This window comes from Scleropages formosus, chromosome 24 (assembly GCF_900964775.1).
Source record: "Scleropages formosus chromosome 24, fSclFor1.1, whole genome shotgun sequence".
In the NCBI taxonomy this organism is placed as follows: Eukaryota; Metazoa; Chordata; class Actinopteri; order Osteoglossiformes; family Osteoglossidae; genus Scleropages; species Scleropages formosus.
This window is the reverse complement of record NC_041829.1, coordinates 4,683,880-4,711,747: the sequence shown is the minus strand read 5'-3', so window position 1 is coordinate 4,711,747 and position 27,868 is coordinate 4,683,880. Positions and strand designations below refer to the sequence as shown.

The 27,868-nt window shown below is 42.8% G+C and overlaps 1 protein-coding gene across 2 annotated transcripts in view; it reads right to left on the bottom strand.

The window, feature by feature from the left end:
- The window catches only part of syt1a (synaptotagmin Ia), a 173,485-nt gene that overhangs the window by 119,932 nt on the left and 25,685 nt on the right, over positions 1-27,868 (bottom strand). Inside the window, exons 1-2 of one of the 2 annotated variants that reach the window (XM_029248643.1) lie at positions 4,238-4,253; positions 2,492-2,544 (exon numbers count right to left, since the gene is read on the bottom strand). The gene's annotated coding sequence lies outside the window, so the exon portion shown is untranslated. Of the gene's footprint in view, positions 1-2,491; positions 2,545-4,237; positions 4,254-27,868 lie in introns of those variants that run through there. The other variant, XM_018755923.2, reaches the window with a different exon arrangement.

The following is a 27,868-nucleotide window of genomic DNA, read 5'->3' as shown; positions in this document are numbered from 1 at the left end:
GCAGTTTCCTTTGGGATCGCTCAAGTTCTCCATTAAATCATTCATTCATTCACTGAAACCTCTGATCAAACCAACCATTACAAGAGAAAAAGTAACTTAAACCTAAACCATAACCATCCTCAAAGATCACTAAATATTTACTCTCGCAACTCTGAAAATGGGGGAAAAAAAAGCAAAAATTAAAAAAAAAGATTGTTAAAAAGTAAAGATAAGGCACCATCTATGAATGACAAAAATGCATGTGAAAACAAAGGGAAGCATTTTAGATTTGGCAGAGAACAGCAGGAATCAAAAACAACCTCCAATAACCAGCGAACTGGTTTTAACATTCACAACCATCGCTAACACTGTTAGTCATCCTAGACATGGGAATATATAGGTTGTCAGATCAAGTGCCACATTGGGCCTTGATATTGCACTGCTGAGTGAGATACTGAACCTGAATGGTTGACATAACACCCCCAGCTGTTTAAAATTGCAAGCCACTTTGGACAAGTGTTGGCTAAGCTACAAAATCACAATAAAATGTCATCTGCAGTATCATGTTGCACAAAGTGGGAGGGAAGGCACAGCATGAGAAGCTTTAAATATTGTGGAAGATGAATTAATCTGCTCTCGCACACCTACTTGCTCTTACTGCCAACGAACATCTGGAAATGCAACCGCAGCTAACACTCGTTCTGCAGCAAACAATTTTTTGGAAACTGACAAGTGAAAAAAATTTTAAATTTGATGTCTGAAAATTCATAACGAGTGTTCATAACATGAGGACCTGGCATAGCCATCCCAAAAGAGGCAGTATAACAGCCCACAAATGAGACCCCTGCTTCAGGGAAACAGCTCCAGCCTACCTACCAACCCTCAAACACACCCCATCAGGTTCTGAAAGTTTTATTTTGTGGAACCTCTCTCATATTTGAGGGGCAAAAATGCCATGCCTTTTTTCAATCGTAAGATTGATCTCACCCCAAAACAACTATGTCATTAGCATCGCAGAATTAATTTAAGACGTAAGCCTGGAATACGGATCACAGAATGAGCTTCCTGCTCGCAATCCCATTGTTTAGATTAAACCTTCTGATGCTCTACTGGGAGGAAAGAGGCACTTAACTGACTGCACTGGCAATATCTTTTTACGTGTTTATGACCTTATTATAATCTACTGCATTTACGGTATATCCAGACCTCTTCGGAGAAATATGCCGCCTGAATGAATAAGTCTAAATGCATAAACATAAATATACTGCATACACCTGCCAGCCCTTCCCCTGATGCCATGAAGCAGAAGGCTTCCACTCATTCTGATGAGGGCCTCTCCTTCTGGGGATTATCACACAAAGGATTCCATGGGATTACGACAGAAAGGGACAGGCAGCATTGCCTTGGGAGCCATTTTAGTGGCGGAGATATGAGATTTGCTCCGCAGCCTCCAGCCCTCATTAGCATCCAGGAAAAAGGAAAGTGTCCGGGTTAAACGAGAAGCCGTAAGCTGTCAGGTGTCCAGCTATATTTGGAATTCCATTTTAACAGCCATGCTGTGATGAATGAGCACATCTAGTGATTCCATAATTGTAAGGCTAAGGAAACTATACGACTTCCCACAAGACTTTGTTTCCCCTCAGTCCTGCACTACTGTCCCAACGACAAGGCAGAATACTTGTGTAAAAATTTACACTGGGTCCTCATGTTACGAACATCTGAGCAACAAATTTTCAAAGACATCAATATTTTTTTTTTTTTTAATTCAATTAATTGCATTTTCTTCATTTATCTATTATGCAAAAGCGTGTCACCTGTGTTTCAATGTCCAGCTTTCAGCTGGCAGTGCAGAACACCCAACAAAGTAGGGATGTCGGCTTATTTCAACTCATTTCCACAGTGTTTACAGCTCATGTCTCTTGTGGAACAGTGTTCAATTAGATGATGAATGTTTCATAAGTTTATGCGACAAATTGGTAAACAATGCGCATTAAACCGGAAATGGTTTATACCTTTTTAAAAATAAAGTCCTAGTGACAATAAAAGAAAAATACACAATGTCCAAAATTTTTAAAAGAACTTGTGCAATGAACAGATCAAGACAGGTTTCTATTGAACATTTAACAACGCATGAATAAAGATGCTGAAAAATGTTACATGATCCAAATTAACAAAAGACAAAAATCCTGAAAAAGACTGCTGCCCTGTTTAAAGCATTTTGTGCCTCATGTCCATGATATTACAAAAATGTAATAAAAATTCGAATTACAAATTCTTAATTCATTATAGCTTTCTCTAAGGTTTTTATTAAACGTACCCTGCGAATAAACTGAAGGACATTTGTATTAAGTTTTTATCTATTGTGTTATACTGCTAAAGTGACACTGGATTTATGAATAAATTGAGATTTTGGGTCCCACTGGTGCTTGTAACCTGAGGACTCGGTGTAATCTAATGTGTTACTGGACTCCAGACAGTGTCAATGATTGCATCACTAGAAAGCAACACTTACAATGTCTTTAAATTCTCCTGTCCAAATGTTCAGATCTTTCTTCAGTTTGTCCACTGAAAAGAAAAAAAGAAAGAGTAACACGTGAGTCATTGCAGAGGAGAGATGTGGCTCATGTAGGGGGACATATGGTGAAAACTTTAAGGTTAATGTAATTGCATCTTGGATAAAAGGAAACGGTCTGTAAAAGGCAAGTGCCATTGTCTGAGGAGGACCTCTAGAGAGCACCCATCTGCTGAGAGACACAGGAAGTGCAGGAAATGCATATAAGGAAGAGTAATACTCCATTTCACGGGCGGCTGGATCCAAGTTGTCCAAAGACGCATATAAAAACCTTGACACGAAAACCTTAAATGGCCCATATGTCTCACTCAAGCTGGTCTTCTCCAAGGCATATATACACTTACACTGTGTATTTAACTGCTTCTACGCGTCTAAATGTTTCAAGCAATGCGGAGACCTAAAAAAAAAATTCCAATATTCACGGAAATATAACAATTACTATTATTAATTTAGATGACGCATTTCTCCAAAGCTAATGCAATATGAGCCTTGTACACTTAGCTACTTACAGTTATTTAGGTTTAACACTTGCCCAGTGATTCCCTGTTGAATAAGAAAACACTGGCCTAATCTGAGCACTCAATTAACAATGTTTTGAATTACAACTACCAACTGGCCTGTGGGCATGTTGTAAAGCGCACCACTATTATTTTTCATTAATTAAAACTGCACTAAATATATATATATTTTTCAAATTACAGGACATGCAAGACCACGCTAAGCAGGAAAGAAAAAGGAAAATGCATCTGGTCACTAGAAAACAGATTTAATAGTGGCTGACTTGGATGATTACAATTATGTTTTATATATTGTTTCACATCTGTAAAATGTATAACTGTGTGATAAAAAGTTTAAATTATATAATTTGTAGGGAGACGAGCAGCCAGGGCTACAGTACCTAACTATGCAACCTAAGTAAGTTACAGGTCTGGGTTCTGCCTTGATACCCTGCTGTGTAAAAGAATATGACTCTTACTGTGAAGTTGATTACATAACATACTGAAGAAGCCTAAAATATACCATCACTATAGTCGACACATCGTTATATATAAATATGATATGAAGAGGACTCCGTCCATGATTCTGTACTGTAACTACTATCCATTTCAGCTGAACCCAGTTTTCTTCTCTGCGTGCGAGCAAATGTTTTCCCCAAAACTTATTCATTTTTGAAATTACTGACTCGTGAAGTCTGCGCGCTTGTCCATCTGACAATTAAATATTATTTTATTTACTGAGTCCTTACACGACTTCGGAGCTGTCCGTCAGTGGCGTCACACACACTCGACACGACACACACACAAAGCTGCGCTCACACAAGCGAACGGATTCGGTTACTAACTTTCCTCCGGAAATTTCTCTCTACAAATTCCTCAAAAACCTTCACTCATCGCCACACTTCACCTACATTTATTTCGAAAATACGTGATATATCCCACGGTATCGAGGAGTACTACTAGTACTAGTACTACTACTCCACTTTTTATATTTATGACGGGATTCCATAAGATGTCCAAGTCTTTCACCTGCAGATTTATAATAAATAATATCGACTGAACAAATTAACACAAATATATGTTACCGCTTTTGAAGCGCAAACTCGCACCAAAAACCAAACTCGAGTCGCAAAAGGGGACTGAAAACACATTTTAACCGCCCGGAAATCAACTCGCGTCGTAGACTCACCCGGCGTCGCAGCACGAGCGGTGCAGACAGCGCGTGTGCGCGCGCCACTCTCTCGCGACCCTCCCATGTGGGAGCGCGCGCAGGGCGGGGACGGCGGGTACGACGGGCACGACGGGGCTGGAGCTGGAGCTCCGCACTCGCTCGACGCGAATGTAAAATACCGCACACGAAACCGGCACGAAAGTTGCACACAGTAATTTACGCCTGTACAGTATTATAGGTGATAAAACAAAGGAAGTAAAAACAAAAAAAAAACAAACTATAACAGAGATAACATTACTGGCATCAGCAATTTGTGTTATCACATTTGGGTGTAAGAAAGAAGAAGCCAGGATGATGGATTACGTACAAAATAATCGAATTTATGGGGGGTTTTTTATGTGGGACAACGCAAACAACACCCATTTGGTTGTTTATTGGGATAATATGTGCCGCAGTACACGTTTATGTGTACAATATTATGTGAGCAAGGCTGTACGGACTAGTATGGTATAAATATTCACTTGTCCCGCAGCACCGAATGTGTTTACTGCTGTCAGACTGTCAGCGGCCCGGTCTGACGCACAGCGAGCAGAGAGCGGGACACACTCTGGACACACCCTGGACACAGCGAACCCTGTCAAAGAGCACATCTCTCTCTCTCTCTCTCTCTCTCTCTCTCTCTCTCTCTCTCTCTCTCTCTCTCCACCTCTCAACACACACCCCTCGGTCTCTCCTCCGTCCCTGTCTGTCTCTCAGTCCTTGTCCCCCTGTCTCACTCTGTCGATCAGCCTGCCTGTCTCTCTGTCCCTCTCTCCCTGCCTCTTTGTCTCTCTGTCTTTGTCCTCGCCTGTCACTCTCTCTTTATCTCATCTGTCTCTCTGTCAATTTCAGTTCCAATTTAGCGTGCTTTATTGGCATGACAATTTTTGATGGGCCTTTCTTGCCAAAGCCCTGTTTCAACAATGGTATAATGTTTTTAAATTATAATAAAAATAACAACAATAATAATAGCTTTTGTCTCTCTGTCTGTCTGTCTTTCTCTGTCCACTGTAAATTATGCACAAGGCGCGTTCATCATTCTTGGCCGGCGCGCCGTTTCGCAGTCCGTACGAACGTTGCGTTTGTGTCCTGAGCGCTCGCTGGAGCTGGAAGGATTGTGATGTTACACATGTTTTACATCATCGCTTGTTTTAATACCATTAGAGTTCAGCAAAGCACTGAGAGACTGTAGGAAACTGCACTGAGGCCATGAAGCAGTCAAACGAAGGTGACTTAGCTTTTCTACTCAGCTGGACCTAACAACTCGGTGGAGTTTTGAGGGTGACCTTCTACTGACACAGTAAAAGTAGGATGAAGGTGATTCAAGCCCTGTGAAAATGCCAGGAAGTGCTATCAAGACCTTTCAAATGCTTGTAATTTGTCGGTGCAAATCACCAGGCAAAGATAAAGTTAGGTTAATGACTTAAAAAGTACTGGCATTTTAAGCAAGTGACAAGTCATCTGGCAGCAGTGCTGTACTCCTCTGATAATCCTCTTAAATACTACCAAAAGGATTTGCTGAGGTTTCATGTAGACATACATGCTGAATTTATAGTTATTAATATTATTACTAAATATGGACACACAAGGATATTGACAGGCAGGAAACATGAACATTAAATTCTAGAATGCATTATTTGCATTATAAAAATGTGCAGGAACACATTTGTATTAATGTATGTAGTTTGGAGAATTACTACTCATTATTTTAATTAAGTGGGGGTGCTGCGGTGCAACGCATTTGGCTGGGTCCCGCTCTCCAGTGGATCTGAGGTTCGAGTCCTGCTTGGGGTGCCCTGTGATGGACTGGCATCCCATCCTGGATGTGTCCCCTCCCAAGTCTGTCTTTCTCTCAGCACATTGAAGCCACAACCCGGTCCTGCAGATACATCCTGCGTAATATTCATAGGATCCGTCCCTACCTCACAATTGACTCTGCCCAACTACTTGTCCAGGCCATGGTGACTTCCTGCCTGGACCACTGCAACTCTCTCCTGTGTGGTCTTCCTGCTACTGCCATCAAACCTGATAGAGAATGGAAAGCTGATACAGAATGCTACTGCACGAGTTTTAATTTGCCAAAGCGTTCCCATGTATCTCCTCTACTCATTTCTCTGTACTGGCTTCCTGTAGCTACTCGAATCAAATTCAAGACCCTGGTTATTGCCTACAAATGCATCAATAGAACTGCTCCCAGCTATTTACAGGACATGATCAACTGCTACACCCCAGCCAGACCCCTTTGCTCGTCTACATCTGCTTGCTTGGTGGTCCCGCGCACAAAAGGTAGAACACGGAGGTTCTCGGTTCTGGCTCCGTTGTGGTGGAATGACCTTTCCCTCTCACTCAAAACTGTGGAAACTGTGTCTACATTCAAGAAGGGTCTGAAAACTCACCTTTTCCGGACCCATTTCGCCCAAGATCTCTTCGGCTCATGTACGGTGTAAATGTTCATGCACCGTAACTTAATGAGCATCACCAGATAAAGCCTTTTATCAGCCACTACTCTGGCATTGTTTTTGTTTGCTTGTGTATCTTATAATATTATGAAAAAAAAATTGGTAGGAGGGTATCAGGATTTGTCTATCCTGTGTTTTATGCACCTACTTGAACGATGAACCTTGGTGCAGCAAGTGGTAGGTAACGAACTAGGTTTACTTGAGTCACATGTCTACAGCTGTGTCTCTTTCTCTTAATGTAATGCATAAATTGTACTTTTGCTGAGATGTATGTCGCTTTGGACAAAAGCGTCTGCTAAATGAATAACCGTAAATGCAAACAAATTTTTCAAAACACAAAAAAATCTACAGAAAAATGCATCTTCAAAAAGTAGCAACTGTATATATATCTGCAAAAATCGTCTTGAGCAATGGCTTTATCTAATAACAACAACAATAATTATGGTAAACATATTTTCTGATGAGGGTCAGCCAATGGACAAAGTGTACATAAATGTAAATATATGTAAATCTGTTGGTCTTAGCCATTTGCCAGAGGCGGGCAGGCTGGACTCCAGGGGGACAAGGCAGGGAAAGCTTGTCTCTCCTGCTTATTGGTGTCACTTGCGCTTGCCCCTTTTCAATCTACAGCACATCAGCTGCTACTGCTCCCCACCGCCCAACCCCCATCCATTTGTAGACACTGGCAAAATCACAGTTTTGAAGTGGGCAGATGGATCCTTCCTGCTGAAGCCCCCTTAGAAGAGACACACTGCTCATCCTGAACGCTGCTGCACGCTTTGCAGACTTCCATTCCCGAATGAGGGAGGCCAATTTGCACCCTTTTCCAAGCCTGTGCCTTCTCACGTGCTGTCATGATTGCACACTGATATGCCCTGCTTTTATCATTATTTTCTCTGCCTGTGCTCTGTTGGGTCTTTATTAAGGTCCTAAGAAAGAGAGTTTGAGTAGCTCCTGTGGTTCTTTAAAAACCAGAACCCCTCCGTAATGGCACAGTGAATAGGGCCTATGTTTCCCTGAGAGCAGTGATAATAATACATCTTATTTACTGCACGCGTGCAAATGCACAATATTTCTCAATAATTTTATCATGGGGGTGCTATCCTATAGTTTCAAGCACCCACAAATGTGTGACTACTGAAAACATCTAACCATAGAATTGTTTTATACAGCATGTAACACGCCTCAGGACACGCTGTCATTTCCTCTTAAATTAAAGGCAAAAATAAAGCTCATACCTGCAAAATGAGCAGAGCTATTTGTGAGCCTTCCTAGCAGAAATCACTTTAAACACTATTTGGTAATTAAAAATAAGATTGCAGGTGGACAACGGCATTAGAGCGCAAACAAACGGACCTGGCCGCATGCAAATAGGTGGCCTGGTGGCGACCTGCGTTTCAATAAAACATCATTCGCACCGAGCCCCTCTTTCTGCCTCTCCCAGCACCGGCTGTGGTTTTAAGGGTGTAGGACGCCATGCATAAACCATGGCTCCATTTGCACAGAAGCGCCGACGCCATAATGAAGCGGGTGCAGAGTAGCTCACAAAGGCAAAAACCACCTCTTAGTAGTGCGCGATCCGCGGAGGAATAATGAGCCGGAAAACTGTGATCGCACACTTCAGAGTTGCCCATATATCAAACTTCTTTACCAGCACCGGTAGAAAACTTTCCTAATGATTTCCACAGATGCAGCAATTAGCGGACTGATTTCGAAGAGTACCAGTAACGTCTCCGGCCCTGGAACTTTGCTGAGCTTCTCTTGATTTGCACCCGATTACCGAAGGGTGGGTGAAGCTCCGGATGACTTTGGGATCAAGGTCTTCTGAAGAAAGGGCATGTGCCAAATTACATCTTGTAACCGGCCGAGTTCGTGGGCTTAAATAACGACCCTTATAATTGGCTTTCTGGGAGCTCTTGGAGAAGAGAGGAGAAAGGGCTCACCGGGACAGTAACATCTGAAGCATCAGGCCTGTATCAAACCCACTCTGACAGGATCTGCTCCTGTTGTGAGGGAATGTGGGGTGATTAGCATTTTAAGTGGCTCTGGCAAAGTCTCCCCTACTCACTCGAACCTCTCTTTTTTTTTTTTCTTTTTTTTTTTTTAACGCTTCAGCTGTCTGCGGAACCAAGATCTCAACTCTGGCGCTGACACACTGGCAGAGCCGACATACACAAGAGAAACACTGTTTTTGTTGCAACTAAGACATTTAAGAAAAAGAAAAACTAATCTTTTAGCAACGTAGGCAGTTTCTCACAGTGACAATAATAATAATAATAATACAAAAATCAAAAAAATATAAGACGCTATTCTAGTGAGCCAACTATCAGCATTATGGAGGCAGGAATCCCTTGTAACCAGTATCTTTTCAATATCTAATTTCATTTGCTCTGATCCCACTCAATCTCATTTAAGATGATTTTATGACTATGCTATTATTTAATCTACCTGAGGGCTGAAGGTGGTGTAGTGTTTGCAGAACCCATTTAAACTGCTCCAGTAAAAATTACCGAAATATATAAATAGGTAAGGCACAGTAAGTAGCTTCCCAATGTAAGCCACTTTGGAGAAGCCTGCCAGATAAACAAAGGAATATAGAAAATGTATTGTGTTCAGTTTAAAGTGGGGTAAAGCTTTTACAGAAACATGGTGACTGGTCAGCAAAGCTTTGAGCAGTTCAGAATACTTAACAGTACTTGAAATAGGGTCCAGCTGTAAATTTATAATACGAGTATTAATGTATGGTCCAATATAAAACTTATAACGCCTTTCTTATTGCAGTCTCATTATATAATAAATGTCGCATTTTACAACTCAGAAAAGTGTTCATACAAATAATCAGAAGAATAAAAATTTCGTTAATTATTTGTCCGGGGGGGGTTGTCCTATGCTCACTTGGAATGGCCGTAACAACGAGGACATAAATAATCCTGCTGTTTCCTGTCTATTGTACTCTTAACAATTAACTGAGAAATTTCACAATTGCGCTTAATACATCACACTGTTTGTGGGCCACCTGTCAAAACTGATTACATTGTTTTGTTCAGATGTAATATTAACACACAAAAATGCACAGGAGATGACTGATGTAGAGCATTATCACATTTACATTTATATGTTAAGCATTTCTCTAGCAGATGCCTTCGTTCAAAGCTGCTCGGAAACCTGGAGCAACTCGATGGTACAGCAGGTAACCTCACAGCTTCCTGTGCCATAGGTTTGGCTGAATGTTTAAATATCATTCAGACTAGGTGGAGTTCACCTGTGGGTTTCCTTTTGGTGCTCTGGTTTCCTCCAACAGTTTAAGGACATTTGTTTCAGGTCAACGGCAGACTCTACATTGCCCTAGGTGTGTGTTCAACTGCAGGAATAAATGTATGTGATGTATCCACCTGCCCAAGAGTGTACTGCTTCTCACACTCTGTGCTTACTGGGATAGGGTCTGGATCACGGTGACCCTGCACTGGACAAGCTGTTGCTGAAACTGGACTGATGGAGAGACGTACTTCCAGTTCTTAATAACACGTTAATAGCAACAGCGATGGTAAAAAGAACACCAAGGGGCAGCATGTCACGTTGCGGGTAATATTGCAGCTTTGTAGGACCCTACCTCATGTTCCCAAGCAGAGTATTAGCTGCTGAAATTCACAATTCACATACTTGATCAATGAACCTCGGTGCAGCAAGTGGCAGGTAACGAACTAAGTTTGCTTGAGACTATCATATCTGCAGCTATGTCTCCTCCTCTTAATGTAATGCATAAATCGTACTTTTGCCAAGATGTACATCGCTTTGGACAAAAGCGTCTGCTAAATGAATAAATGTAAATGTACAAGCAGGAGCGCTTTGAACACAACTTCATTGACTCCCCTGAAAATAATTTGTTAATGGGGGGCGGTTCTTTATTTTGTATATCTGTAAATACAGGGCGTACCCTCGGAGTGTGACTAAGTCGGCGCTAATCCTGACATTGCTGCTGAACGACAAGGCGAATTAAACGCCATCTGCAAACACTGAAACGTTCCATGTCAGGAAAAGAAGCAGCATGCAAGCCGGGTCTGAATGTATATAATTTGTATGCTCTTGGCCTGGAGGTTACACAAATTGAACAGGCACGCTAGAAGACCATGCGCATCACCATCTTCCGAGGCAGGTCTCAGGTGTGTCTGTGAAAGTGTTTCTCAGACTGTTCTCCAACATCGAGCCTAGCAGACTCGCCTAGAACCCACAGGGTCAGGTTGTGGAGGGAGCAAACAGGGAGAAAGCATCTGATCTTTGATGCCTGCCTTACATTTCCTGTATCCCCTCCAAAATGATTCATCATTCAGTCGAGAATGCCGTCGAAAGCCACAAAGGAAGCATCGAAGCAATCACGACCTACCGTGCCTCTGGTTCCAGTTCTGGGACCAGCTGTCTGTGTGCACTATAGGAATTGTGGGTTTCTCTATGTCATCTTCCCCAAAGAAAAGCTCCCTAATTACCAGCATAATTGGTGCCATTGATTTTTAGAAGGGTACTGCTGGCGCTTGGTTATCTAATGGATTCGTCCTCATTGACAGAGCTCCATTAAAACACGATGTTCTGGCTTCAAATCCTAAATGACAAGAGCTCTCTATTGTCTTACAAATGAAATCCAAAAAAAAAAAAGAAAAAAAAAAATCACATTTTGGGGTTGTAAGATACGGAATATTCAGATTGTCTGTAAAAAGAAGCCATTTCTTTTCAGACTATATTAAGTGCAGAGTGACACATTGCAGTAAAACCTGGTACATTTCAAAAAGAAATCAGAAGAATAACCCAAACAGGTAGGCAGCGTGGGCCATGAACGGGCTGTTTGATTACACATTTGGAAGCTGTTTGTTAGAGAACGAAAGGTGTGGGATGTCAATTCAATATCTTGGGTCGCGTCTTCTACAACTCAGCAGATGTGAGGCGGTGATGCAAGTTCAGGCAAGGATGAAGATCCGGAGAGTTCTGGTCTGTCTGTGCCCTACATCTCTTACACTTAAATTTGTCTGGGAGAGATAAGGAGCCTCACATCTTAAAGCATCACCTTTGACTGAAACTTCCTGCTAACAGTATGAGAATAAACAAAAACGGAAGATGTGCAAGCATAATTGGAATCATCGAGTGGAACTTCGAAATTTAGAGTTACAGCCTCTGAGAACTTCAAATAAATGGTTAAGGACATTTTACCTGTGGTCTTATCCAGTCTGAAAACATCAGAGTTTCAGGTTTTTTTGCACCAGTATTAAATCTCCCATGTTGACTCCGTTTGGTCAAGTCTGGAGAGCAATCAAGAGTAAACCAAAGTCTTGCAGGGCAAGATGCAAAGGGGGCGTTGCCCCTGTACAATAATAAGAAAGGGAAAATTTTAAATCCCCAGGCCGATTAATTTACTCTGGACAACGGCATCTGATAGCAAATTAAATATTAATAATAAAGATTCTAAGCAATTATCATCTAGACCTTTGGAAAACAATTCCTTGTATTACTATGCATACGTTGTTTTGGTGCGTCTGATGTAAACAGGCAACATCTGGAGGTCTTTCCATGCTCCTCAAGGTATAAAAAAAAGAAAAATCAATTGCTTGGCCAACCAGCAGGTTCCTGTTACCGACATCACACATAACCTTTGAGTATCTTTCGCCAAATGTTACCGCACCTTTCATACTCCTAATTAAATGTCACTGGCACAGAGGGAGACAAGGGCTTTGAGAGACATGGATTTGGTGGTGGATTTCTTCAGCGACCTCCTCTCAGCCTTGTGACACGCTGTGTGGCAGGGTTCAAGTGGCTGCCCCCCCAACTCCTATTGCTTGGTTTAATCGAACATATATTGCTGTCTATTCTGGGCAACCAGGGGGCATAATCTTTACAGCTGTAGCCTTATAACTCGAAGAACCAGTGTCAGATCCCATCTACTGCTGCTGTACCCCGAAACATAGTACTTACTCAACTAATACAGTATAAATTATCCACCTGTGTAAATCGGTAGTTCAGCGAAAGTAGCTTAACACCATGAGTCACTTTGGAGAAAAGTGTGAGATAAAGAAATGCAAATAAAAGACAACGGAAGCACTGGCTTATTGAGAATGTTCATTTAGGGTTTCCCTACATGTGGCTATCTAAATCATCGTTGAGTCAATCAAGACGTCTTTCCAATGAGACGCATTGCACTTTGTCACCGTTATGCAAACAATGGCAGGAATCTCAGTGAGGCAGATGGTCTCAGGGGTGGAATGAGCTCATGTACAGTGACCTAACACAACTGTTGCTCTTATGACACTAAAGGCATTTTCAGTCAGAATGTGGGTATCTAACTGGTGACAGCAGAGCACGACCCCTGAACAGGAGGATGCTTTGTAAGCACGGCTCCACTGTCCCACTGCCACACTGCTTGTTGCCATGCTGTTAAAGGCCATGACCTGGATTAAGTCAGCGAGAATCCGTAACAAGGCTGTAAACCACGCTGATGTCCAGTTTTCACTGCTAAATTTACTATGGTCTGTACTGGAAGTTGGTGGCGAAGTGATTAGAGTTGCAGCCTTGCAATTGAAGGACCAGAATTGAATTCCATCGCCTGCTGCAGTACCTTCGATTAAGGTACATACCCTGAACTGAAAAGTAAAAACTACCCAACTGTATAAGTGCTTAAATCAGTTTAAGCAGCTTAACATTATACAGTACTTTGGAGAAAAGGATCAGAAAAACAAATGAATGTAAATGTTTTTAACCGCAATGTCCTGCTGATTCATGCACTTAACATCTGGGAGGTGGGGCAGATATCTCCCCTGAGCTTTTAAAAAGTTTAACATCCCCCCTCCCCACACAAACCATATTGTGTGGGGAGGGGGATGTTAACCATATGTCCATCATATTGTGATGAGAAGTACACCCGAGTCTACTGGAAAGCAAACTGATTCAACGGGTTCAACTATTGACCAGAGGGGACAGACACACATGTATATGACAAATTGCTCCTCCTACTGCGTGCTCACAAACATTGGAACTGATCTATTTTCAACTAATCGGAGCTTCACAGGGGTCTCAATGATGAGGCACAATAAAACTTAAAATGGTTCATTACATTTCTGCGAGAATCTAACCAGGTCGTTGTATATTCCGCTGTGCATCCCTTCGGTCTTTAAATACTCCCCGAAACTTGCTTACCTACTTGCACCAAAAAAATAAGACCATCCAAGGTCTCCATTATCCAATCCCAGTTAAGTGGAATATACCAGTAAGAGAGGTGTTTTCTACCAGAAACTTGTACCACTTGTACTACATATATGCCTGTGATATGGCCTGCTGTGCAAGGGTGGCACAATGAGTAGCTGCTGTCTCACAGCACCTGGGTGGTGCGAGAGGATGTGGGTTCGATCCCCACTCAGTCTGTGTGGAGTGTGCATGTCCTCCTTGTGTCTGCGTGGGTTTACTCCCACACTCCAAAGACATGCTGTTCAGGTTCAGCCATAGTGTGTGAGTGACAGAGAGAGAGAGTGTGTGTTCCACTGATGTATGGATGAGTGATCCATTGTAAGCAGTGTATCTAGCAGTGTAAATCACCTTGGTGAATAAGGTGTGTGGGCTGATAACACTACAGAAAGTTCACTGGAAGTCGCTTTGGAGAAAAGCATCTACTAAATGAATAAATGTAAATACTGATGTAAAACAAAAAAAAAGACATCAAGATGAATACTATAGGATGAGTACTATAATAAAAGTTCAAGTTCCAGGTTATGCTGACCCTCTGCAAGCCAGTGAAACTCTGAACTACATTTGTGCAACCCCTGTGGAAGTTAAAAATATATATCTACAGTGTATGTGTGTGTGTGTGTTTTAAATCACATGCACAACATATGCTTATGTTTAAATACTCCAAACCTGGGATTTAAAAAGGGAAATCAGGTCACAGTGAAGCAAAAAATGTTCCATCACAAGTCAGTAGTCTTATTATATGGAAAACAATTGTCCTGGCAACTTCTACCCCGTGCTGCTGTCCCACCGCAAAGACCTCATTATACAATATACTGTATCTGAAAGCTCATTTGGCAGATCACTTCTAGGAAAATCTGCTATCATTACCTATGAAAATTGAATCCGAATGTTTGCCCCGGTTAACATTTCCCTCTCAAAGACAACAAACTAATTACTTTAGACTTCAAACGCCAGCTTAGACAGAGCAGATGATTCACTTCCAGCTGAAGATCTCAGGTAATTGGACAGAAACAGGTAGCGAACACTTTCATATGCTTTCACACACCGCTGCATAATTATGCTTAAGGCACAAGTCTATTTTAGGTGTCATATTTCTCTACCTGTGATTCATTCCTGTATCTTTTAACAAAAATGGTACCTTGCGTTTGTCTGACACCATATTCGCTGCGGCATAAATAAAAATAACAGAGTAATTAAAACATATGATTTTTACTTTTACGCCATTTTATAAGTCAGAAATGAGTCTCGCACATTGTTTTTCAGCGTTATGACAGATGTTGAGATACCACAGCCAGTGCTGGACAGCACAGATGCGAGCATCTATAGTAATTCTTGCGTCGAGGTAAGAGGAGTAGTGGTTAAAGAACTGAACTTCGGAGCAAAGGAATAATAGTTTAAAGCCTCAGGCTAACTCAGGAGAAAAGCAAGCTCTGTCCAAGGCTGCAGCAGTCACACATTTTTGACATGGGTTGCTTAAAAGCACACACACACACATTTTCAGAACCGCTCATCCCATACGGGGTCACGGGGGAACCGGAGCCTACCCGGTAACAGAGGGCGTAAGGCCAGAGGGGGAAGGGGACACACCCAGGAAAGCGTTCCCTAAATTGCTATGAAACAAAGCCAATTTTAGAAGGTGTTAAAGTACAGAACAAGACCACTGAAATCATAGTTCTAGAGTCTGACTTCGGCTTTCATGTTCACCTGGGCAGCGATGCACCTCATTCATCCTGATGTCTCGACAACCTGTTTAACTACTTTCCTGAGCTCTTGGTGGTGTGAAGAGAACTAGAAAACCCATTGGCCTCCAAGACTGAATTGAGATTCCCTGGATCAGAAAAAAAAAGTTCTTACTCAAGACGGTGGCGTGGTAGCATGCAGCGGCCACTTCGAGTCCTCAAACATCCCGTGTAGTTATTGTGCTGTACTCCTGTTCTGTGTTTTCCTTGGTCTTGAGAGAAAGGACATTTCGTTCCATTGTATACAAGCTATGTAGAGGAATGACAATAAAAAATAACTTGGAAGTTGAACTTGAAAAGCGGTGCTAGTTTTTCAACAGCTATAAAATTCAACTTGAAATTGTGGTAGGGATTTAGCTGGCACATTTCTCCAAAGTGTTAACGATGATTTACCCATTTATAGCCCTGGATAATTTTTAATTCTCCAGTTTAGGGTACGTACAATGATCAAGGGCACTGCGGCGGAAGGTGGGATTCGAACCTGGCTTCAGCAGCTGCAACCATTACGCCACCTGCTACTAACGCCCAAGTGACACATCCCTGAAACAAGAGCGTGAATAAAATCCGTAACGAGCGAGCTGACAAGCAGCAGGGAAGCAGTCTTGTTTTAATTTCAAAAGTGTTTCATGCTATCATCATATTCATCTCTTAACAAGAGCAATGACACACATGAACCAGGACACCATCACGTCCGTCACTCCCTGGAAGGAGCCCGAGTACAATATCCTGCCTCCGGATATTGCTTATGAGTACTATGAGCCTCCATTGTCATCCCAACATTGTGCTTCAACGTTTCTGCTGTTATCTTTAAAGACACATTGGAGAATAGAGCGTGTCTACATAGCCCCCGACACCACATTAGAAAATCTTCCCAACAGGCTGACTGGAGACCAAGCCCATAGTATTGAGCTTGGCAGAATAAATGTGACACTCAGCCCTTATGAATAAGGCAATTATGATCTTCTCCTAGTCTGCCAGCCCGTTAATAAAACAACTTGCAATGTGATGAGGGGATAATAGATTAGTAGTGCCCCACTGGATTCCTATAAAATTTCAATGGCTTGTAGTTGAAAGTGATTTGGCCAGTAATCAGAAGCCTTCGCGATCTGCCGATCTTCTCGTTGCATGGTGAAAATAGGCAGTTTCTTGTATGAAGCACGGCAGTGCAAAGCAATCAATTTGCATCCAAAGCTTTGCTGCTCTTGAAAGGTAAAAAGCCATTTGGGAGCGGACATCGAAAGCTGATAATCATTCTGAGTTCAAAAGACATGATAAGAAAAGTCAATGTATTTTTATATTTATTCATTTAGCAGACGCTTTTCTCCAAAATGACGTACATCTCTGGGTAAACAAGAGTGCATCAACAAAGCTGATGAGCTTTCGATGCACATTACGTGAGCAGCTGCCTATAGAATTAAGTCTGATAGGAAATTAAAACTTTGATCATGACAGATGGTGTGAGGCAAATACATGGAACTGTTTGATGATCAGGAGAGAAGTGGGTTGGGAGATGAATTCCGAGGCCCTTCTTGAATGTTGAAAGCGATTCAGCACAATGCTCTTGTTGGAGTGCAGGGAGCTGATCGCGTTCTGCAGGTGTCAGCATGCAGATCTTCTGAACTTCTATTGGAGTGCTGAACTTACTATGAGCAGCCACAGGAAGCGTATGGAGAGAGAAGAGGAGGAGAGACACATGGAAATGCTTTGGCAGCTCAAACGCAACGTGTGCAGCATCATTCTGAATCAGTAGGAACATAGTTAATACCTGACAATGCCCACTTGTTTCAGACTTAGACCTTGGGGACATGTTGCTGGTTGAGCTGGAATATTAAAGCTCTGTCACTGTATCATTCCTTTCCACGGCGTATGCTCTGTGTCTAATTACTTTCCCTCCGCTAAATGCTCCATTTTGTTTGTTCAGTGAGCTGCGCAGAGATAACAGAACGAACCGTTTATTAATATTGAGGCGAGCTTCGAACGGTTTGGTGAAATTAAATTCGAAGCATAAATTCTGGTCCCAGCGCCCAATTGAAGACGGCGTGATAATTAAAAAGGGGCGAGACGTCCGCAGGGCCTTCGCTGTGTGGAGAATGACGCGTGCCGACTGCTGCGGGCTGTCAGGTCGCACCCTTCCCCTCCTTCAGCATTGAGGCGCCGTCTGCAAAAAAACACCTCCAGAACAACAACTGGAAAAAGTGCGCTGACAACCTTATTATCTTACATGAATGATGTCATGAGAGATTTCACATTTAAATCTATTTAGATACACTTGTTCATCATATATACAGCTACGCAACTTTTTCTGTAAAACTCAAGATAAGTACCATTCTCCAGGGTACTACTGCAGGAAGAGGGATTGGACCTTCATCGTTTGAGTGCAAGGCAGCAGCTCTAACCACACCACCACCTGCTTGATCGTTCTGAAAGGCATACCATTAATAAAATATTGCAAATGTTATATGTGTTTGACACAACACTATAGGCTTGACTGCTGTAAAACCCCTAACAGGTACAGATGAAATGCAGTCATTCCTTTACCATTTTCATCGCATGGGTTCTTTCAAGAACCCAGCATTTGTATCTTGAAGACGACGAGAGAAAAGAGAAGGGAAAAAAAAAGGAAAATATAGAGAATAACCACTCGGAGTAGCGACAAAGACTTTACGAAGATGCAGTCAAGGTAAAAGGGAGCATAAAAGAGCATCTTTTAAGTGAGTCCCAGTTGATTGGGGCCGGTGACAGTGACTAATCGCCAGCGATGCCTCGCGTTCGCAGCTGTTTGCCGTGGAGCGACCAGCAGGTATCAATCACGCAAGAGCAGCCTGGAAGAAGAAGCTCTCCATTATAATGAGCACCACAGCAAAGTCAAAGACCATCAGGTGTGTCTCGGAGGAAGGCTGAGAAGCATATTGTGCTGGTAGAAACAAATGAGCGCCTGTGGCTAATTGGATACGGTTTCTGACACTGACAGTGTATGCTCAGAAGGACGCTACCCGACAATGTTTAGGTGTTTCCTTTTAGGAAAATGCTATTGGGATATAAAAGATGGACTTAGACAAGAAAGTACTGAGAAGGTATGGCTGCTTTAGTCACATGATTATGAAAAAGATGGTAGAGCACACATGGGCTTTATGATTTTATTTTTTTTTCAGATGCCTTTTGGGCAGATGCCTTCAAAGTGCTTTAGTCACATTTGATTTATTAATTTAGAAGATGTTTTTATCCAAAGAAACCTACAGCAGGAAGCTATTTATATACCCATTTATACAGATGGGTTTTTTTACTGTCTCAATTCAGGGAAAGAACCTTGATCAAGGGTACTAGAGCAGGAACAAGGTTTTGAACCCTCATCCTTTGAGAGCTAGGCTGCAGCTCTCACCACTGTGTCACCTGGTAGTCAGAGCTGAGCTTAGAAGGTTCCTTATTCCGAAAGATGAACACCACGAAGATTATGATGATACCACTGCGATACTACAGTCTCTTCCTTCCCAGAGGTGGAACATGAATTTGTCACCAAGGTGGCCATGGCGAACCTCCTGCTACCAAGCAGGAAGATTAGAGTCCAACAGTGGCATCCGCAACTCATCCTTAGAAGGTTGCTTAGCCAGAATCTTGACCTTGTAGGATTTTTGAAATCCTTCACAGGCCAAACAGAGAATGCTATCTGGCAGAGGGAGTATGTAATTGGTACTGAAGACTCAAGCACGGTGGCGCTTCTTGTAGGACGAAAACGTTCCCCAGAGCTTTCGATCCATCAGCCATCTTGGCTGAGAGTGTGGTTAGGGATTGCTGTGCAGCCACTCGCAGCGTGACCTACTTTTTCCAGTTCCGCAGGTGGAACATCGATCAAGTGGTGTTCAAAAAACACCGTGGTGCGTGGGAGGCAGCGCTTAGGTGAAACCTTCTGGACTGAAGCTTTCCAAGCAAACCACGGTGCAAACAAGTGAACCTTAAACCAAAAGTGTGCACACAGCGATGGCACCATGAGCGTGAAACTTTGGCACATACCTAACTGGACACTGTCTAACATCACATACAAAGGGACACACTGTATGTGTGGTGTGGGATTATAACTGAGCACAATCCATTGCATGAGTTTAATCTGCACAGGATCGTCCAGCGCAATGTGGCAACGGGACTTGTACATGAGCGCCTAGCAGGTGCAATGTAACAGATGTAGATTTAACTATAAATCGACCTGATTTTCCTGTCTCTCTTAATATATTTAACTTTAAACAAAACCTGCGCTGTTTTCACAGCCCTGTCTAACACACCTGGAGTGCTAATAATATGGAATCACAATATATACAGTCGGCCCTCGGTAATCTGAAAATTTGCAAATAATTTTTTGACCCGCCAATGGATCGCCTAGATCCCACAGTTCTTTACCGTACTTAAGCTTTTAAAAGTATCAATTAAATAACATGTAATACTGCATAATACCCTGTGCTTTTATGATTAACTGAAGGTTGTAAGTTTTGTTTACATTTTGCTATGTGCGCGTTGTCTGCAGTTCATTGCATTAGGCAGCAAAGCTCAAAATATATCTTTTTATAATATGTTTCTGTACTGTATACAGTGTTGTATACATAAAAATAGAATAAAAATGCAAATTTTATAAGCTTTCATGAATTTTCAGCCTGCGAGAGTTTTCTGCGAGGTTGCAGAAGTCCAAAAAAAATTCCCATTTAATTATTGAAGACCAGCTCGGGAATAATCAAATTTGCGAATATGACACTCGACTATATTTCTCAAGATTTGTATAGGTATTATGAGAACAATTTAACAGGCTTTTCAAGAAAAAAATGTAACGTAAATACAGAAACGGGAATAAGAGGTTTGCCTGATGGCCGCATGAGGCCGCAGCAGCAGCGTGCAATGGTTCTGTTTACCCTCACCTCTGTTGTTTCGCTAAGCCATCTCTTGTGTACATGTGTTACAGCAGCACAGAACACATTGTGTACAGCGCCGACCTCCGACCCACTGCCCCCGAAAGTGTCGAGAGTGTTACTCACCTCCGTGTTTTTAACAGTCCAAACATATAATGGCTGCTGTTTTAAAATGTACTATAATTACACCTGTGTGTGTTTTTATATGATGGTAGATTTTTTATAATGTGGTTGCTGGCTGAAGAGAGATGGATTTTAAAAAATGCCCCAAATGGTGTTTGAAAGAGAATGACTTAATGTGAATATGTGTTTGGGTGTTTCTTAGCAACATTCACTAGTTTAGTCACTTGTGCACTCAGCACAAAAATATATTTATTAAAAAAAAAAAAATTTGATGTGTCTCAGATGTGAGCTGTGGTGGCCAACCCTTCAAATAAGCTTTGTGCAGCAACTGGATTTGGTTGATTCGGTTTGTTGTTGTAACAGCTATTTACTCTTCTGCTTGGGTAGCTGTTGGAAAAATGGAAGTGGCTCATCTCGATCGCCGAGTTCCGACCGGGTGCGTGTTTCTGGTGGCTAAAGGGAGAAACCCCATGGATGGTATGAATAAACATGAGGCTATTTTTACTCCCTGATTCAGATTTAACCAGAGCTCTCAGCCCTCCAATGTTACTAGGCTTGAAAGTCACCCTGCAAAAAAGTAAATAATAAAACACAATGCTATAAATGAATGATTTTGAGAACAACTCACACTCAGTATGCCAGTTCCAAAATGAAAAGAAGAAAAACCACCATAAGAATACTACAAGAGCAGAAACAGAGCATTACATTCTGCCGACATTCATTCGTGTCATCCGCAGACAGACGTAATTCAGCCTCTCTGCAGTATTAAGCAATCGGTAGGAAAAGACGGTTAAGACGTTGCGCCGGCCTTACAGACACGACAGTACAGCGTTCGGCAGAAACGTGACCGTCAGTGTAAACAGTGAGAGAAAGATCAATAAAGAAGAGTTAAAAGGGCACAGAAAGAAATGCGTACCCTCCAAACAGATCAAAGCTGGCTATTGATGATAATATACATTTCGGAAATTGCTTTTTTGATTCCTGCGAAATGACAAATACCATTTCTTCCATTATTTCAAAGGGATACCATATGTCTTTGTATTCTGACAGCCATCTTCTATTTCTTCACAACATCAGCGCTTCAGTTTCATTACAGCAGACTTTCCCTCTATATACCACCTCCTTTGATCTCAACCTTATAAAGAAGAAGAAGAAAATGTCAGAGGTACAGTGACACAATGCAAATCGGCATGAGGGTAATGCTGAATAAAGCTTTAGCTATTTCTCAGACAGCACAGCCGGGACTGGCAAAGTATGGCTCTCGCATAATAGCATTGCCACCCACTGACTGATTCTCGTCACACAATGCTTGTGTTTTGCTCGTTTGCTTGAATTTAAATGGAAAATTAATATCTGAAACGCGCAAGGCTAGCCTTTGACTCAAGCCAACATTGTCAAATGTCAGCCGCACAGGGAGAAAGAGGGACCGTTTCCGTGCACAACAGGTTTCCCGCGCTGCACGCGGAAACACAATATTGTGCTTTGCACAATAACCGCCGCGGTCTCGCAAATTAAGAGCCCGACAATTGTTGCTCGCAGTGCTCGTTAATATGAAACACTCGGCGAACAAATATTTTGCCTAATTTTCTCAATAGAAAAGTTCAAATTGCACAAGGGGCTCTCTCGTAATAAATGCTCTCGAGTGCTTCTTGTTTCGGATCCGTCAAACGGCGGTTTTAATTAGCTCCCCTGGAATTTCGATCCTGCGCTATACGATCTGCGTTCTGCCGACTCCTGCAAACGCGCGCACGCAGGGAAATGTCCACAAACGCACACGAAAACATTAAAGGATTAAGTTATATGAGAACCTTATTAATCCCAAAGGAAAGTGAAAGAAGCTACAGCAGCTCTACTCATAACATATTGACACAACAACGCTGGAACCACACTGTAAGTCAACAAGTACGTGTGTGTGTATGTGTGTGTGTGTGTGTGTAGAGTGTATGCACATATAAGCCCGCAGACACTCAGATGCAGATGGAAGCTCTCGCTTGCTGCACCGGGAAGATGTTGGCAGACAAAGCAGACGGCCCAAAAATGAGGTGCCGATAATTCGACACACAAGGCAAGCGTTTTGAGAATTCATCTCAAATATGTACATATTTAATCACATCTCCAGTTCACACGAGCTTCCTGTAAAAGTGCGTCAAAATCACTCTTGTACTTTTCAGGACTTCAATGCATGTGTGAGAAACGCTGTATGATTCATATTTCATATGATAGAGTTTTCCGGGATGACGCCGGATTACACCGGAAAGAGAGCAGTTCCCCTCAGTACAACAACAGATATACAACGACCACCCTAAAACATATTTAACTGCCCAGTTTCACTTAGAATAACTACAGACAGCAACAAACTTTAAATTGAATGACACGAGCCCAAATGGCTGGAGACATGGAGACGTTACCCGTTCCCCTGCTCGAGGCTCTCGCGTTCAGTCGACGGGAGAGAAACTTGCACAGCGGTCTGTAAAATTAGGTCTGTCCAGCTTTCACATACATGTGATTTATCATTTTATCTAATCTCACAAAGCTACTCGTAGCCTCCTTCCATAACATTACTATTACCGCGCACCACCGCTAACATCGATATAATCTCATTTTGCACTTGGCCAATGCACCTTCAGGCTTATTTTTATAACCATAAATGTCATACAAGTTAGAGACCTGTCATAGATGCCAGTGGGTTATAATAAAAACTCTGAATGTTCTGCATTTGAGGGGGTGTGGTGGTGCAGTGGCACAGTGGCGCAGTGGGTTGGACCACAGTCCTGCTCTCCAGTGGGTCTGGGGTTCGAGTCCCGCTTGAGGTGCCTTGTGACGGACTGGCATCCCGTCCTGGGTGTGTCCCCTCCCCCTCCGGCCTTACGCCCTGTGTTACCGGGTAGGTTCTGGTTCCCCACGACCCCGTATGGGACAAGTGGTTCTGAAAGTGTGTGTGTGTGTGTTCTGCATTTCCACTCAAACCTATTTTAATTCTTTAAAATCAGGGTTGGCAGTTTCTTTCTCAAGAAGCGGAATTCCATATCCTCCTTAAATCTAAACGTTCACGTACTTATTACGCTAAATTACGGGCAAAAAGGGGGGCAAAGCAGCGCAGCGGGTTTGGCCGGGTTCGTTTGTGTGTGTGTGTGTGTGTGTGTATATATATTATGGGCAGCAGGTGGCGTAGTGTTTAGAGCTGCTGCCCTGTATTCAAAGGACTAAGTTTCAAAACCCTGCTCCTGCTGTAGTACCCTTGATAAAAGTGCTCACCCTGAATCGATGCAGTATAAATGGGTAAATCAGTGTAAGCAGCTTCAAATTCTGAGTTCCTTTGGAGAAAAGTATCAGCTAAGTAAGTTTTGATGAATTAAAGGCTTTTGCCTTTTAAACGTCTGGCTATTTCTACCCAATGGAATGGATGAATGGGTCGTCACATTGTGGGAATGTACAAAATAGATGAGGTAAATCTGCTGGATTTTACATTAAAACTTCACTGTATTCTGAATAAACGTGGTTATAGCCCAGCCCATAAATACACACCCAAACACATTTCTGTAGTTATTGTTTTTAAATCTTTAATACAAGTGATAGAGGGGGGTGCGGTGGCGCAGTGGGTTGGACCACAGTCCTGCTCTCCGGTGGGTCTGGGGTTCGAGTCCCGCTTGGGGTGCCTTGCGGCGGACTGGCGTCCCGTCCTGGGTGTGTCCCCTCTCCCTCTGGCCTTACGCCCTGTGTTACCGGGTAGGCTCCGGTTCCCCGTGACCCCGTATGGGACAAGCGGTTCTGAAAAAACAAGTGATAGAATTACCTCCTCAGAGTGCCTGGGAGGAGCACCTGGATGTGGGTTCGAATCTAAGTCAGTCTGTATAGAGTTTGCCGTTTCTCTGTTTGCGCACGTGTTTTTTCCAGGTACTCTGGTTTCCACCCACAGTCGAAAGACGTGTTTTAGGCAAATTAGGGAATCTAAATGACCCTTTGTGCGTGTGTATGCATGTGTTACGTTGATCTGTTGATCTGTACAGATGGGTGAATGTTATCAGGAGTTTAGGGCAGTGTACCTAACACTGATAACAAGGCATGGGCGAGTTTACAGTAACGAGAAAAACAAATCAAGGAATAAATGTAATATACAAGAGTTGTCGGTACGTGGCTTTGTGTTCTACACACACAATTTCCTTTCATCCTGTCAAGAACAGAAGAAAAAAGGCTGAGCCACTGATTGCATATCTCAATCCCGCAAAGAGCAACATTTCCCCAGCAGGTGAGACTCCGGTCGGTGACAAGACACGGCCCACTGGGGGATGTTCGCAGCGTTCACTCGTGGCCCCGGCTACAGCGTCACTCCCGTCTCGGTCGAACTGATTAGCTCGGAAAAGTCAGCGTGGAGCCGGTGCTTTCCCGCGGCGACCAGGTGTGGCATGAAGCTCACACTCTCTCAGCAATGACACCACTTTTTGAGTTTTATTAAATGATTACGTGGCTGGGCGATGCTTCGAATAAGGAGAGCGACAGCAGGTGCGCCCGTAACTTTGATTTATTCCGATCCCAGGTGCCCGCTCAAACTCGGGCTTTCCTGACCTGTGGTTGTTTTTCAAGAGCAATTGTGCTCTTTAAAGGCTCGTAACAAAGTGCTACGGAGGGGGAGCCTTTGTTCCCGCAGCGGAGGACTCTTTCAGGAATCTAAATCGCACACATTATTTTATTTATTTTTTTCAATGGATCAGAATGGGTCACCAGCCCACCCGAAGGTGTCCGGCTCCACGCACTGTCTAACTCGACAGGAACGAATTTCTCCATTCATCATTTGCGGTAATTAAAATCTTTATTCAATAAATTACTTAATCCTAAAACTGCCATGGCAATAATAAAATTTTTAAATTAAATAATAAAATCAGTAAGACCAACTAATATAAAGATCGCATGGCAGAACCTTTAAAACACTAAAAAACCGCTCAAGATGGGCAGTCCCTTGGCCTGTTCCCAGGGTGTTACCATACACCTTACCTTGGCAGATATTCAGAGAAGAGCATAGGCCAGAGGTTCTCAATCTCATGGTTGTGACTCGGATAAGGGTCACAAGGGTGTTACTCAGGGTTGCGGGACGTTCTCAAAAAAATAAATACATAACGGTGTTAGAAAGGGATTACTTCATTCGTACAATAGGAAGTAATAATTCACTTAAAAACCCTTTTAAAATCATTATGCGCTGGTAATTAATGCAACAAAAGAGTATGAGCAAACATGCTATATGAAAGTGTTTGGTCTTTAAAACTACACACGCCAGTGTTTAGGACCACCGGTCCAGCGCTGTACTGCGGGATTTCTGTTTAGAAAGAGAACAATGACTGCAGGGTGGGTGAGGACAGGCGAAAGCGCGAGGGGATAACACGACGAGGAAGCCAAGTTGGAGGAGGTGTGCAGGGACGGCGAGCGCCCCCGATGGGAGAGGTCATAATGAAGGGGAATGAAGACTATGCACATTCTATAAATAAAACTGCAGCAGTAATAATTGGCTGTGGCCGACCGCCTGGCGACTGTGATTCATCCGAGGGCGCGCTCTGCTGACCCGGCTGTTTGACGACGAAGGTGCCTTGATGTCTGCGGAGGACAGTGACTCCAGCAGAAATAGCCCGGTCACATAAATCTCAGTGTGCCACTCTACTCATTCAGACCGAGCAACCTTATAGAGGAAGGGAAGGTATTTATGGCTTATTTTGTCTGTTCTATGAGCAATTCAGATCCTTCTGTGTAAGAGCTGAAATTGTCCATCGTGGGACTTTGCGTGGTGGGATTATCTTTGAAAAGGTAAAATCTTTTCTTGTGGACACTCATGTGTTCATCTTGTACAGCATGTTGGAAGCACAGCCACAAACACCAGGTGGGCAAGTGAGGGAAGAATTGTAGTCATGATGACTTCCTTTAATACATTTTATGCACTTTGTGAAATTTTAGCATGTGTTTACCAGCCTACCCTCCCCATCGCAGAGTGCAAACTGGGGGTTCAGGGACAGTATATAATCACAATAATATCGTGTATATGGTAATAAAGGCGATGTTGGAGAGGTGTGTGTGTGTGTGGGGGGGATAGGTAATGTAGTGGGTAGAGCTGCCACTTTGCACTTGAAGAACTCAGGTTTGAATTCCCCCCACTACAGTACCCTTGATCATGGTACTTACCCTGAATTGACCCAATGCTACTTAAGAAATTAACAAAAATCTTTCTCAAATTAATAACTTAAACATTTGTTACATCTGATACGTGAGGAGGCAGTCTATGTGGCGAACAATGTGTGTTATGAATTCGGAAGGCAGTTCCCTCAACCCTCTCACTTGCAGCAGGGATGGTAAGAGCACGCAGTGAGCTCCACGCTTAGAGTGGCGCTGATCGAGATTCTCAACTCCACAGCTCCTGATTCCCACAAGGGCGTCAGTGACAAACCACCGCAGCTCCATAACGACGGCAGAGTCCTTCGCTGGCACCCAGTGTCACACTCGCACATCATAATTTGTACAAGGCATCTGCAGCAGAAAAGCACCACTTTAATGTATTAAATCAGCCTCTTGCAAGGCTAATCAGTTTCATTTTAGGCATCTTGTATATTTTTCAGGTTCTCTCACATACAACCCGTAATTAAACCCCTTTGTGTGGGGTTCGGAAAAAGCGGCGTGGACCGAAATGGAGGAGAGACGTGGAGGACCGAGACCGACGACGACGTAGATGGGGGAGAGAGATGAATGAGTGATGAAGGACTGAAATAGGAGAGAGATTTATCAGAGATGGTTAGCAAGAGATGGAGGAGAGAGACGAACGAGAGATGGAGGAGATGTATCCATTAGAAGGGTGTAGGGCTCAAACCAGGGCCAGACACCAAAGCAGGAGATGGTCGGATGTAAGAATCCCATCAGTTTGGGTGCTCTATAATTAAACTTCGCAATTATTTTTCAAGCTCAGAAGACACTTTCCAACCATCTTGAGTTGCATACAACCATTTTCTATTTTCACATTTAATTTTGCACTTATTTATATCTGGAAGAGGCAAAACAATTATTTTCCAGAAAGCTTTTCTGGAGTTCTTTGGTGCCAATCCTCAAAAGCCTTTACAAACTGCTATGAAACATTATTACAGCTTAATACATTTAGCCTTTCATGTGGCATATGGCAAATTAAATGTCACCCGGTTCTGCAACACAGAT